This window comes from Zalophus californianus, chromosome 1 (genome assembly GCF_009762305.2).
Source record: "Zalophus californianus isolate mZalCal1 chromosome 1, mZalCal1.pri.v2, whole genome shotgun sequence".
Taxonomy (NCBI): domain Eukaryota; kingdom Metazoa; phylum Chordata; class Mammalia; order Carnivora; family Otariidae; genus Zalophus; species Zalophus californianus.
In genome coordinates, this window is record NC_045595.1 from 23,600,984 (window position 1) to 23,616,703 (window position 15,720).

The window sequence follows — 15,720 nt, forward strand, 5'->3', positions numbered from 1 at the left end:
CAACCTTCTCTCCACATCTCTTAGAGCTTTTAACCAAGAAAAGAACCGGGCTGGAACAGCCATTGTGTGAGCAACAAGCCCAGGGGCCCTCGTCTGGACACCAGCCAGGTGGGGTGTTCTCCCTGAACTCCTCACATCACGGGGACCAGACCATGCTTTAAATAACAACCACCATAACACAATTCCTTCTCCTGATTCCAAAAGGAAGAGTGCACATCGCAGACATGTTTTTAGGTGTAAAAAATAAAATGCATGTCAATCCTATCACCCAGAGAAAACACGCTCTTAATATTTGTGCATTTTCCCCAATCTTTTTAAGGCTTGTATAAAGAGGGAGACCTCTAGGATTCTTCCATAGCTGAGCTCGGGCTACAGATACTCTTCCATGGCCTGCCTTTCCCCTTCAATCTTCGATCAGAACTATTTTTCCCTTGTCACTAAAATTTCTTTGTAAACCACATTTGAAGAGTCAAATAACATTTCATCATCCAGTGGTACCATAATTTATTTAACCATTTCCCTATTGTTAGACATTTAGGTGGTTTCTAACAGCACACCACCATAAATAATGCCACGAGGAACATGCTGCTACATAAATTTTTACTCACCTCCCTACCCCTGACTGTCTCCTTATGATGGATTCCTGGATGCAGGATGACTGAGATCACCCACATGTGCTGCTGTATGACTCATGACCCACCCTGTGTGGCAGACGTATGAGAGCATTTGCGTCACCATATCCTCACCAGCAGTGAGTATTATCTCTTTTCAATACTTTGATCACGTACTAAAATATCTGTCTGTATATTTCTTTAAATACTAGTGAGAAAAATTTGGCACAGGTTTTGATAATTTGGCTCTGGAGAAAAAAAACAGGTCAGAGAAATGTTCTACTGAATTTGACACCAGCTGGAATTAGACATTTGTTTTCAAGAAATGCAATAGTATTATATTTAACCAAACTTTGTGATTCTAACTTGTGGGTAGCAAAATAAATAATGCGGAGGTTTGAACAGCCTGGCTTTGGGAACAGATAAGCGAACAGGGAGGCAAATACCAATATTAAGTGACTGCTTCCCAGTAACCTGTTCTGAACACGCAATGCCATAATAAATCTTAAATTCTATAAAATAATGGTATTTCTAGCTCTATAGACAGGGAGAGACTGAGACCCAGAGAGCGTTTGTCAGTGACCCGGATGACTCAAGCAGTAGCAGCGCACGGGGATTCCAACACAAGCCTGTTCGCCCTCCGGGCAACCTCATTCTTTCCACTACCCCACTCGGGTTGCGGTACAATCCATGGGCGGCTTTGTCTGAAGGTCAGCTTTCTCATTTAGGATGAAATACCCCATACCTTCTGCTTATTCTACTAGATTCTTCGGCAAACTGTTTCCCATAGAATAAGAAGGAAAACCTCACTTATCAGTTACCTAAATTATCATTGACTGAAAACAGCCATGAACCACAAACAACTTTATACACTGGTATGTATTGCATTCCTAAAAATGTATATGAAATTTAAATGTAAAAAAAAAAGACCCCAACAAAGAAGGAATATGTCTTATCAAGGAATTATATTCAAAGAGAGCTAAAAACAAAACAAAACAAAAATCCATAGTTTAGGGTTGTGAGTGGCTTATGATAGTCAGACGTGGGTATGATTATTGACAATACACCAACACATACAAGACACTAGCCCACAGGAAATAAAAATTCATTGCTCTGAAATAATTATGTACTGCACATCTGAGTGTACTCGTGTATTCTGAAGTTGCATTCAGAAGATGGAAAACTCAGGGTGCCTGGGTCAAGCCCGGTATGGGGCTCCCTGCTCAGTGGGGAGTCTGCTTCACCTCCGTCTGCCCCACACCCCTCTCGTGCATGCACCCTCTCTCTCTCTCTCAAATAAATAAATAAATAAAATCTTTAAAAAAAAGAAGAAGAAGATGGAAAACTCTGATTTTAGTGTTGGGAAGAGGGGCTTATTGGTAGTTTTCTAAAAAGGGCAAGTGCAGATCCCAGTGAAGAATGGAACAGGAGTCTGCTGGCACTAATTTAATGGTTTTTACCAACTATTTTGAAAAACTGGGCAAGAAAAGAATTGATATCCATCTTTCTCCTCTTGATAAAGTGAGCTTTCTCAAGCTGTATCCGTTTCAAGAATACCAGACAGGGAGCTTAGATGTATTCCTGGCTATAAATGGTTAGCTGGGGGACTTGGAAAGTGACTGCCTTGTATTTCAGGCTGGGTCTTGCCTTTTCCTTATGAACCACGCCTATCTGTCTGTCCTCCAGCCTTTTCTCCTTCCTTCCTTCTCTCCTTCCTTCAACTTCTCTATTATGAATTACAAATAGAAATACAGCATTTTTGTATAAAGCCCCAAATCTTCAACATAATTTATAAGCTCTTCATGACACCCCCAGCTGATCTTTCCAGTCCAGTGGACCACCATCACCTCATTTTTGGTCTTCTTGTCACATGGGCCATCTTTCTGGTTCTCAGAGATGCTATTCCACCACAGGACCTCTGCATGTGCTTTTTTTTTTTTTTTTAACGCCTGGTATGCTCTCTCCTGACTCCACTCCTCTCAACCCTGCCTTCGCCAATGTCCTTCCCGCTCACTCATCAAGCCTCAGTTTAATCTTCAGCTCAATTTCCATTTCTTTGAAGGAAACCTTCCCTGATTCCCCAGATTGGGTCAAGCTCTTCATTATAAACTCTCAGAGTTCATTATAAACTCCCAAGTCCTCCATGTCAGTTACCAATTACACTTCCATATTTATTTGTGGGATGGTTTCATTGTCTGTTTTTCCATTATCTGGCTAATCCCATAAGACAGAGTCTCCTCTGGCTCATCCCTGATGCCTCGGTATCTAGCACTGAGCTTGGCTGTATGCATTTTGCCAAATACAAGGAATGGATAAAGAATTGTAATTGTATACTCAGGAAAACTTCCATTCAAGATTGCTGGTCAAATGAAGACATTTTCCACAAAACGAAAACTGAGACAATTCTCAGCAACTCAGTGTGGAACTTCTAAAGGCTGTACTTCAGTCACTAAGGAAAATGAATTCAGATCACAGAAGGTCTAAGGGACAAGATGTTGGCAAATAGGCTAGAAAATCTATGGGCCACCTGGGTGGCTCAGTCAGTTAGGAGGCCAGCTCTCGGTTTCAGCTCGGGTCATGATCTTGGGGTGGTTGGATTGGCCCCACATTGGGCTTCGTGCTCGGTGGGGAGTCTACCTGAGATTCTCTCCCTCTCTCTCTTTCTGCCCCTCCCTCCCCTGGCTCATGTGCTCTCTCTCTTTCTCTCCCTCCCCTCCATCTAAAATAAATAGATAAAACTTTGAAAAAAAATCTACACACACACTGACTGTGTAAAATAATAATTACGATGTCTACTTTTGGGTATTAAAACAACTAATATACCAGTCAAACAAGAGCATTTACATTAGGAGGAAGACAGTTGGAATTAAAATAATCCAAGAACCTCTCCTTGTTTGAGAAGAGAATGGAGGCACTGATTAACATTAGGTTCTATTAAGTATAAAGGTTTAGGTATCTAGGGTATCCACATTTAAAAATTAGATGGAAAATATAGCTTCCAAAACAAAAAGGTAGAAAAATGGAATGAGGGAAAGGAAACAAAAATTGTCCAAAAGAAGAGAAAGGAAGATAAAAGAAATAAAAAGTAGGGCACATACAAAGCTCAAAATATATCAAGGATCAGAAGTAATATAATGAATAAAACTTTTTAATTAAAAGCTAGAGATAGAAGAAAAAATTGAAGAATAAAAAAAAAATCCCAACTCTGGATGTTTAAAAGAAACACTCACAACCTAAAGACATGGAGCAGTTGAATAGAGCATAATACCAATCCAAAAGAGACAATGGTAGCCATATTAATGCCCAACCCAATAGACTTGGAGTTTCAAAGCATTGCTAGCTTTAAAGACACTATATAATAATGAAAGCCTCCTTTTGGCAGAAAGATACTAAGTGAAGAAATGGGTACGATGCCATCAATTCATTTACATCTTCAAGTGGTTGGGAAAACACATTCATAGAAAGGGGGCACTCTGTCCAAACAAGGGGGCACTCACCCGTTGGCTGAGGATGCATCACCATGCTAAGGGCACGCGAACCCCTGTACCACCTGCCTCAAGCAGAGAGACCTCCCAAAACTCACCGGGGCTTCATTTCCCTCCACTGCTGGCCAAGTCATCTGACTCCTGCTACTGTTCAGCACAGGTCCTCAAGTGTTCCACCTGAATGCCACATAGCTTATGTGTCAGTGGTCCCTCCTTCTTCCAGCCCCAGGGCAAAAACCTAAAGGGACGCAAATGCTCTGTGTCAAATAACTCCCTTCTGATTCTCCCTCTTCCCCAAAAGTTACTGTGTACATCCAAGCTCAATTTTTTCTTCATTCATTCATCCTACACTTTTGCACACATACCAGGTGTCGGGCACTGCCTGAGGTACACAGGAAAAACTTCTTGAGAGTTCCTGTCTGACTCAGCAGGGAGCCTAGAAAACCCTGCTCCTCTCACTGCCTGGGGAGGGAGGTGTGTAATACCATCTGCCAGACTGCTGGGCAATCTTCTGCCCTTGGAAACTGAAACTGTCCCAGCTTCAAGCACACAGGTAGCCCTCAGTTACCCTTTCCCACAGTTCACAAGAGGTCATTTCAAACATATCAAACCTTTTTTCACTTCTCCATTTAAAAAAAAATGACCTTTGGGGCGCCTGAGTGGCTCAGTTGGTTAAGCGTCTGCCTTCTGCTCAGGTCGTGATCCTCCCAGAGTCCTGGGATCGAGCCCCACATCAGGCTCCTTGCTCAGCAGGGAGTCTGCTTCTCCCTCTCCCTCTGCGCCTCCTCTCTCCTTGTGCGCACGGACTCTCTCTCTCTCAGATAAATAAAATCTTTTTTAAAATGATCTTTAATTATTGCCAAAAATTAATGTTCATCACAGAAAAATAGAACCTAAAGATTAATAAAATTAAAAACTGATTCTGCCATTTAGAGATAATTTCTGTGAATGACCTTTGGTGTACTCTGTTCAGATTGTTTTCTCTCTCTCTCTCTCTCTCTCTCTCTCTCTCACACACACACACACACACACACACACACACACACATGAATCTTTTTGCCCACTGATTTCCATTATGAAGGAATATTTTGTCTGAGGGCAAAACGGGGGTGAAGACCCTTGCATATCACCATGCCAGGCACTTGGAGCACCCCTTAAAAATCACATGTTCCCAGGGTTAACTACAAGTTCTTCATTCATAATTGGCAAAATCAATTAATAAGAGAAGTGGTAAGAGAAATACATTTAAGCAGTCCCCCACTCCAAGTAGAAAATCTAGTTCTTTGTATTAATTTTCTACAAACCCCTGACAGACTGCCTCAGCACCTCCTAGGCATCACAAGAGAAAGCACTGAAAATGGCATGGCCCTTGTAGGAGATGAGTCTGTGCTCTCGAACACCTCCAAATCCTCTCCTCTCTTTTTAAAAATTGTAGTAAGGACACTTAACAAGAGATCTACCCTCCTAACAATGTTTTGAGTATACTGTGTGGTGTTGTTAACTATGGCCGTAATGTTCTACAGCAGAGATCTAGAATGTATTCATCTTGCATGACTGAAACTTTATATTGGTTGGACAACTCCCCATTTCCCCCTTCCTCTATCCTCTGGCAACCACTCTTCGACTCTTTGTTTCTATAAATTTGACTATTTTTGATCCCTCATGCAAGTGGGATTGTGCAGTATTTGTCCTTCTGTGACTGGCTTATTTCACTTAGCATAACATCGTTTAGTTTCATCCTCATTGTCACACATGGCAGGATTTCCCTTTTTTAAGGCTGAATAATATCCCATTGTATGTATATGCCACATTTTCTTTTTTTTAATTTTTTTATTGTTATGTTAATCACATACATTACATCATTAGTTTTTGATGTAGGGTTCCATGATTCATTGTTTGTGCATAACACCCAGTGCTCCATGCAGAATGTGCCCTCTTTAATACCCATCACCAGGCTAACCCATCCCCCTACCCCCTCCCCTCTAGAACCCTCAGTTTGTTTTTCAGAGTCCCTCGTCTCTCATGGTTCGTCTCCCCCTCCGACTTACTCCCCTTCATTCTTCCTCTCCTGCTATCTTCTTTTTCTTTTTTCTTAACATATGTTGCATTATTTGTTTCAGAAGTACAGATCTGTGATTCAACAGTCTTGCACAATTCACAGCACTCGCCATAGCACATACCCTCCCCAATGTCTATCACCCAGCCACCCCATCCCTCCCACCCCCCCACCACTCCAGCAACCCTCAGTTCGTTTCCTGAGATTAAGAATTCCTCATATCAGTGAGGTCATATGATACATGTCTTTCTCTGATTGACTTGTTTCACTCAGCATAACACCCTCCAGTTCCAGCCACGCCGTTGCAAATGGCAAGATCGCATTCCTTTTTATGGCTGCATAATATTCCATTGTGTATATATACCACCTCTTCTTTATCCATTCATCTGTTGATGGACATCTTTATGCCACATTTTCTTTAACCATTCTTCTGTCGATGGACATTGAGGTAGTTTCTCTGTCTTGCTGTTGGGAATAATGCCGCAATAAACACGGGAGTGCAGATATCTCTTCCAGATCTTGATTTCAGTTATTTTAGATATACACCCAGAAGTGGGTTTGCTGGATCATATGGCAATTCTAGGAACCCCAGGAGTCAGGCTTGAGTCAGGGAGTTGCAGCTCCCCATCTGCCCCTTGTCGGGCTGATGGGACAATGGGCTCACAGGAAGGCCAATCAGATCCTCTGGCTCCAAACCCCCGCATCCAGTCTGACAGATTACTGGCAGGACAGATTGGGAGAGCTGGGAGCACAGGTTTTCAGGTAGCTACTCCAGTGTCACTTGAGGAGCTTAGAAAAATACAGCTTCCCAGGACTCACTCCAAGCCTAATGCATCCAAATATCCAAGGGTGAGCCCTAGAATCTGTATTTTATGAATATCCTAGCAGATGCCGGAGCTTTGTCAAATTTGGAAAGCACAGCAGAGGGCAAATTCATGACTTTCTGACCACCCTGATTGGCTCAAGTCTTTCTTGGATTCCAGGAGACATCTCAACATCTTCCAGCAAGCTTGTGTCGTGTTGCTGGATTCTGTGATTGCACCGTAAAGACCTTTAACTAACACAGTCCAGAGCCGTCGGCACTCTGAGCACCTGCCATACCATGGCCCTCCATTTTGCGTTTTGCATCTAGGTCTCTATGGCGTATTTTCCCACATCTGGGCATTACACATACATGGAAAAAGTCCACAGGACAAGGCAGCTGATCTATGAATTACAAATTCTAAATTCTAGGAAAACTGTTCTCTGTAAGATGATTTTTCTGATTTAAATCACACCTCTGTGGGCCACAGGTGCTTGTGCTAAAGATGGTGAGGGCCACTCCTTCTCCTTTGGGGGTGTTTTGAGCCTCTGGTGGGTGTGGTCATGGCTCTGGGCCAGTGCTTCCAGGAGACCTTTCCTCCATAGTGGGAAGTCCTATGGCCGCCCTGTCATTTTGGATATGTGGCTATTGAGTACTTGAAATGTGGCTCGTGCAACAGAGGAACTGGATTATTTTATTTTAATTAATTTACATTTAAATAGCCACTGGCGGCTAACAGCTCCCGTTTTGGACAGTGCCAAATGAGCTGGGCAGGGAACATGAGCTTAGTTTTACAGACTGATACTCAGAGAGGGAAAATGACATGCCTGAGGTCACCGAGTGAGACAGGGAGAGGATTCAAACCCAAATTCAATCCATGATACGTTAACTGCTTGCCCCCTCCCACACACACACACAAAGTGTGTAAAATGTGGATAGGGGATCAAATAAAACTGAACATCCCATTTCTGAGACATCAGCTCTGTTTTAGTTACAAAGCCAAAACAAAAAGGCAAGCCACGAAGCAGGACACACACTATCAATCCGCCTCACCATGTAGACGGTCCGGCCAAGGGACTTGGCTTTCTCCTCCGCCAGTGCTGGCTCGAGAGGGGCCTTGTGGTCGCGCATGTTTTATTGCGCGCCCCAAACTCCCAGATAGCTGGGCCTCCAAACACAAAAGTGATTGCGGAGGGGAAGGGGGAAGGGGGCCCGGAGGCTGTCCCTGCGTCTCCCAGGGTGAACACCACGTCTGACAGGTTACATTCAGGCCACCGCACGGATGGGGACAGCGCCCCACCGCCCTGGGAAGCGTCCCCAGCTGTCTCCTCTGCTCACCGCGCCCAGGGAAAACGGTTCTAGCAGTTACGGTTAGCCATTTAAATCACATTACCCTGTAAGTGGATATACAAATTGTCAGCCCTAATGAAATTTAGGAGGAAGCGGTGGGAGGGGTGAAAACACTCAGAACTGGTTTCTTGGTTTTCGGACCCGGATTCAAGTGGTTTACACTACTCGCTGAAAACGTGCTTGGTGTGCGGTTTTTCTGCCAGCTCTCGGAGGCTCCCCCGGGGAAGCCAGGCTTGAGTCTTCTCCCCCTGGTTCACCCTGAAACTGCACCGCGGGGCAGAGCCCCGTGCAGACATCGAGCTGCTCCCGGCGGGAAAGGGTCTTCCTCATCTCTGCACCCCACCGAAGGCCTGGCGCTCAGAGGCATCCGGGAAATGTGGAATGAAAGCGGTAGAGCAGACAGCCCCCATGCACAGCCTGTAATCGTGAGAGTCAGAGAGGCCCTAGGAAAGGAAATCCACCCGGCGATGCCAGAAATCGCTCCGTGGAGACTGCGGGGGCGGCGCGGGCGGGGAGAATGGCCCCCTTTCAGTGTCTTCTCGCAGAACACTCGGACTCCCGAGGCGGTGCGCTGAACAGCGTATCGGATTAACTAATGAATTATCTGCCACTAAAAAATCGATCAGGCTTCTCTCTCCGGGGCAGACAGGAGGGCCAGTGGAGGAAGATAATACTATGGCTTCCATTTATTGAGTGGTTACCCCGTGTGCCTGACACCGTGCAAACACTTGGCCCCGTAATCCTCACAAAACCCCTGCTCAGGGGATATGGTTTGCCCCCTTTACAGATGAGGAAATGAAAGCTCAGAGAGGTCGAGAAACTTGCCTAAGACTGTGCAGGTGTTTCTGACTCCACAGCTCACAGTTTTTCCCTACCCTCCACACCCCCCCACCCCACCCCATGTGGGTGAGGCACCGGCGTGGATGCGGTGGGCGTGCGGGTGGGTATAGGAGAAGAGAAGCTTTCCCTCCATCACAGGACTGCTGGGCCCAAGCGGCGTGGGCCAGCTTTCATTTGCATTCCTTTTATTCCCAAACATCAGGCCTTGAAGTCCTGTTCTCCACCCTGACATAGAATCCACTTCCTGGGACACGACAATTGCTCTGCAGGAAATCATACTCACTCACTCATGTGACCCCATCCAAACTGAGGTGCATGTGTCAGGGAGTGAGGCCCAGAGAAGGAAAGGAATGTGCCCGAAGTCACACAGCAAAGTGGTGGCCAGCGTGGGACCAGAATCCAGACAATGAAAGTCTGGCTGGGGCGCCCTTCCTACAGCTGCAGTCCAGGATTCTCCCAGCGCTGGTGCAGGTGCAGAGGGAAACTGCCTGACACCCATGGGGGCTCTCTGAAGGCACAAGAATGAGACCCCTGAGATGGCCTCAACTTGAACACTAGCACAAGTGACTCTGGGTCGGAATGAAATGTTAGATTTCTAGCATTTCTAGCTTTCCCTCTTTCTCTTCCCAGCAACCCCGGGGGGCCGAGAGACCTGGCTTTGCTTCTTACCAGCGCTATAGTTTGGGAAACATATTTAATCTGCTGAGGCTTCTCTTGCTTCTATAAAACAGAGACAGAAACCTTTCTTTTTGTCAGATGCTGCGAGCTCAAACAAAATAATATAAGTAAAAATATTACGTGCTTAATAAATGGGAACAGTTGCTAATGAATCTGTGCTGTGAGTAACACAGATCTTATGTCCATTTTGTGGACAAGAAGACTGAGGCCCAGAGGAAGCTCAGTGGCTTGCCCAGAGGGGCACAGTTTGCTACCCACAGGAAGTGAAGTGGGGCGAAGGGTATGCCTAGGATTCGGGAGTCCAGGCTGCTCTTCCCAGCCTCAGAATCTTGCTCTGTAAAGAGGAGGTAAGTCCCCACCCTGCTCATGTCATTGTCTCTCCTAAGACATGGGAACGCATTCCGCAGAGTTTCCCATGGATGGGGGAGGACTCGGCATGTCTGAGCTGAGGCTAAGCCCATCCTCTGACTCCCCACCCTCTGCTTCCCCAGCCTGAACCTGATCAAGAACCTTCAGGAGCCCCCCCACCCCCACCCCCGGTGCCTTGAAGGGAGCGCCCGGCAATTTGCTGAATCAGGGAGGCTCATGAGTCATTGAAAGCCAGCAATGGAATGTGGCTGGTTTCTCCCCAAGCCAGGGATCACCACTACCACCACCATCATCCCTGCTACCACTTGAGTGCCTTCTGGGTGCCTAGCCATCCTCTCCAACACTGTCTAACCTTATCATACCTTCATGTTACCCATAAGAATACTGAATGATGCTCAGAGAGGTAAGTAACTGGCCAAAGGACACACAGCTAAGAAAAGCAAAGCTTGGAGCCAGGCTTTCTGAACTCCAATTCTTTGTCCTCCCCTCTGCACCATGCTTATGGTGGGTTTCTAGGGGTGAGAGAGGGGTACCCTCCAGCAGGTGCTGTCACAGGAGAGAGGGGAGGTAGACCGCCACTCAAATACTCTGGAATCTTGACCCATGGGAGAGACTGTTTGCAAAGCTACCGTAGCAGCTGAGGTCCTGTACAGACCCCCTTGGAAATGTGGTGTTGCCACTGCACTCATCCAGAGGTGGAGTCTAGTTCTCCACCTCTGTGAACCCCGGCTCTCCTCGGGATGCTTTGACTGATACAGTGCTGTGGAAGTGATACAGTGTAACTTCTGAATTCAGGCCCCAAGAGACCTGAAGCTTCTTTTGTGACCTTCATGGAATGTGGTACCACAACATGAAGGAGGCCAGGCCAGCCTCCCTGAAGCTAAGAGGCCACATCGAGAGAAAACCTCGGGCAGTAGCCACAATCAAGCCCTGACTTGTGAGTGAGGCCAAGTAGGCTTATTCAGCCCCTAGCCGACCTGCCAGGCCCCAAGTAAGAGCAGAGGAATGCCAGCTGACCCGGTCCAAACTGTTGACCCACAAGATCACAAGTCATTCAGCAATAAACTGATAAAGGGAGCGACTTGATTGCTCCTGGCCTTAGTTTTCGCATCTGTAAAATGGGGGTGACGTTCCTATCTGTATTTGATGAGCTTGTTCTGAAGAGTGAATGAGATGAAGCCCGTGAATCGAATCTTGGGCTGAGTCCAGCACAGAGTTAGCAGCATCTCCATCAAGGGCTCACCATTGGGGCGCGCAGCTCCGGTCCTGGCGTCTGAGGCGAGTGGCATGAGGAGAGCCCTTCAGCGGATGGGAGGAGTGTGCACATAGACGGCGGCCCTGGGACGAGAGTGCAAGGTAGAACCTACAGCGGGTCACACTAGTGGAAAGGTTGGCAAGCATGTGGCTAGAATGTTCTCGGTTAGGGGGACTTTAAGGCCAGCCCAAGTTAGGCTAGAAGCCCAGGACTGCAGGGTTTTGAGTCAAGGCAATGCAACACCAAAATGTCCCCGAGTTCTTGACACCCTTCAGCGTCCAAGATCTAAGGAACCGAGGAGGCAGATATCCCCACAGGGTCATTAAAGTTCGGTTCTGAACATGCCCCACCCCTGCTGGCTATCTTCCCATGATTCCCCGTTCCCCCTAAGGAAGATATCTAGGCCCCACTGCCATGCACCCCAACCTCATCCCCCCACCACTTCCTTTCCCCTTCACAAGCCCGTGTACCCCTTGAATCACAGATCCTTGGATGGACCACATCTTCTCTTACCTCCAAGCTTTTGCACAAGCAGTGCTCTCCTTCTTGAATGCTGTTAGCCATGCTTCTCCCACTTAACCTAGATAGCCCCTACTTGCCTTTAAAAGCTCAGCTAAAATGTCACTTTCTCTAGGGAGCACCCTTGATATGCAAGTCTGGGTTTGGCTCTCCCCCTCTGGGCCCCCTCTGGCACCCCATCCTTCCCTGATCTCCTGTCATTGTGACTGCCCGTTACTCAGGGTGTACTGGACCACATTTACTTTGCTCACCTCTGTAACCCATCACCTAAATCAGTGCCCGGCATACAGTAAGTGTTCGTTAAATATCCCTTCCTACTGAGGAAATGATAAAGTAGTAAATGAGTTGGAAGCGTCCTTAGAGAAAAAACAAAAACAAAAAAGGAAATCAGAGGCTCAGTAAGGGGAATCTATGTCAGAAGCAGGAAAAGGCCCCGCCTTGACTGAATGAAGCCTATTTTCTTAGATGGCCAGGAGGGACCCTGATTGATGAAGGGAGGAACCCTCTTTGATAATGAACGTGGATGAGTCAGGACAGGTCTGAGCTTTCCAGGGGATGGCATTCTCCAGGTGAGACTGCATGCTTCTCAGGGGCCAGGGTCCTCTGGGGGTGGGATGGGAAGATGTGCCAGGGACTTTCACAATCTGTGACTCTGCCACCCAGGGACCCCCACTGTGTCCAAAGACTCGGTGACCAACCTGGGTCCTGACTGCAGGAGTGTGACAGGTGGACTGAAATACCAGAAGCATCGGGCTGGGTAGGACAACAGCACAACTACTTTCTGTATCAAACTCCAAGATGCCTGTCAGTTGATAGTTTATAATTTAGTCACATGACAGTGTAAGGAGGGAGTTTCTGGTCAAAGCATGGCTTTCCTCCATGTGGGCCGGGGTGGGGAGGGCAGTCAAGGACCCAGGTTTCTTTCTTGCCCTGGCTCCATCAACCCCTAGCACGTCAGAGCCCGCTGCTCCCAACCAGTGGAAGGGAAAGATGCCATGGAGAACTCATACCGGCTTCTCAAAACCTCCACGCTCCAAAATCAGCAGGTGCCAACTCTGTTCATGTTCCATTGCTAGAAACTAGCCCTTTGGCCATACCTAGCTGCAAGGGGACCTGGGAAATGGAGTCTTTGGGTAGACAGCCCTCTTGCAGGATAAATTCCACATCGGTAAAGGAAGAGTGTGAATTTTTGGTGGACAAATCCACTCTTGGGTCAGACTTCAGTTCTCTAAACTTCCATGTCTTCATCTATAAAATGAAGGTAATGGCATTACTTTAGAAGATTCTTGAAAATCTTACTGAAATGAGTGAAAGATAAAACCTTAGCAAGTACCAGGTACAGAATAAAGCCTTGTCAAATATTACTTTCCTACCCCACTGTTTTTTTAAACCATTAGAAATGAGATTTGTCCGAAGGTGATTGGCTTCCTTCAGCTCCTCTGCCTTTTACACCTTCCTCTCTCCCTTTCTTACCCTTCTCTGTTCACCTTGCTTTCTTCCTTTTCTGCACCTTTGTGGTCTCTCTGTGTCTCCAGACTCCCCTCGTCACCTCCCTGAGCACATTCATCTCCTCCTATCGACCCATGCCGCGAAGCAGATGAGCTGCCCCTCGGGACCAGCCTCTGCCAGCACGAGGAAGAGACACCAAGGCTCCAGCCCCTGGGCAGCCACAGACCACAAGCCAGGCAGTTCTGGACTCAACAGCACCTGCCAGAGAGAGGGGGGGCTCTCAGCCCCAGCGCTTCCCAGCTCACCCATGGGATAGGAGCAGGTGCTAAATGAACAGAAGTCAAAACCTCCAACCAACTCCGAGTTAAGCAGCAGGTTTCTTTCCTGCTGTTCTTCGACTTCAGCATTGCCAACACGCCAAGGAGCATCATACGTCTCTCAGTGGGCAGTAAGCCGTCGTTTCTCATCTCCCCAACTTGTTTGATCGTGACATGCCTTCTGTTGAGCATCTCCTGGGTCTGTGAGTGAGGGCAGGCTCTTTAGAAATTGCAGCTCAAGATCCAAAATCAAAGAACAGAACCCACATGTGTTAAGCTACTGGGGGCAGGCTGGTCAGAACAATTTAGCTGATAATTTATTGTCTTTGTTTTTGATACTAATCCCCCCCTTAACTCACTACTACTTGGGGGCTTTGGAGGTGGCCTTTTGCAGGTTCTGTCATGTAATTTCAGTATCCAACCTAATTGCTCTTATGCCCATGTGTCAGCTGATCAGAGATTAAAGAATGGCAGTGGGGCTAAAACCTGAGAATGGATGTAGTTTTCATTCACTCATTAAATAGTTATTGAGCTCCTGTGATGTGCCAGACAGTTCTTTACACCAGAGTCTTATCTTTTTTATTTCTTTGTTTAACCTCATTGGCTAACTTATAAATCCAGACCCTGGGTTTCAATCAGGGTGGTTTTGCCGCCCCTCTCCCTGGGAATGTTCGACAATGTCTGGAGACATATTTGTTTGTTAGCAGTGGGAAGGTGCTATTGGCATCTCGTGGAGAGAGGCCTTGGGATGCCGCTAATCATGCTACGATGCATAACAAAGTCCCTCCCAGCCAAGAATTGGCTGGCCTCACATGTCAACCATGGTAAGGTTGAGAAATTCCGATTTAGAAGAAAAACACTTTTAAGAACCATCACAAGTGGAAGAACCTGCAGGGGTCAGTTAGGGACAGAAATGGCTGGCAAATTGGACATGCCCCCACCCCCCACTCCCGCTCAAAGGGACAGCTCCAGCTGATTGTTGCTACAGGGGGCCGGTGATATCATGTATCCAGGTGGCCAGCCCTTCCCATTTTTCAAGCCAGAAATCCAAATTTGAATGTGCAAATACTCATCTTGCTGGCAACTAATTTGAGCATTTTTTAAAATGCTTCGCCAAACAAAACACATCTGAAAATGTGGTGTAAGACAGTGGGCCACAAGTTGACCAGCTCCCCGGACACCAAGGGTGCCTTGCTAGCATCCTGCTGGCCACTGTTGGGACTGTTAAACAGAACTGGCTCACACTTCTTGGGTTTAGTCTTCAGACTTATTCTGTCCTTCCTAGCGAGCATTTAGTGAGCACCTACTATGTACTAGAACCTGCTCTAAGCACTCCAAACACGTTAACTCATTTTATCTTTCAGTAGCTCTAAGAGGTGGGTATAATATTGCCTCTCACTTTAAAGACAAGGGTTCAGAGAGGTTCTACAACTTCCCCAAAGTGACACAGCACAGGTGTGTCCAGGTACCTGGATTTGGAATCCAAACAATGTGTGTTCTTAGCGGCTAAGCCAGGCTGCCCTACGGAAGACATTGCATCTCCATTTCTATACAGGAAAACTTGCAAGGGACTTTTCTGGCTCATTAGTCAATTCAGGCAAGTGAACAGTCCCCCATTGTACTTAGCCTGAATTCCTCAAGTGCTCAGGACCTCAGTCCCTCCATCTAAAGCTGTGGTTCTCAGCTGGGGGTGATTTTGCTCCCTGGGGCACATTCTGCAACGTCTGAGGACATTGTTGGTTGTCACGAATTGGGGGAGGTACTGCTGGCATCTAGTGGTTAGAGGCCAGGGATGCTGCAAAACCTCCATCACACGGGAGACACTCCCACAATAAAGAATTAACCCAGACCCAAATACCAACAGTGCTGAGGTTTTAAACACCTGGCTCGCAACCATGCAACATGCAAAAAGCAACCAGCAGGATGTTTCAGGTGATTCAGTCTGTTTATTTTGAACGTTTTTTCCCCTCTCCCCTCAAATCCTAGTCT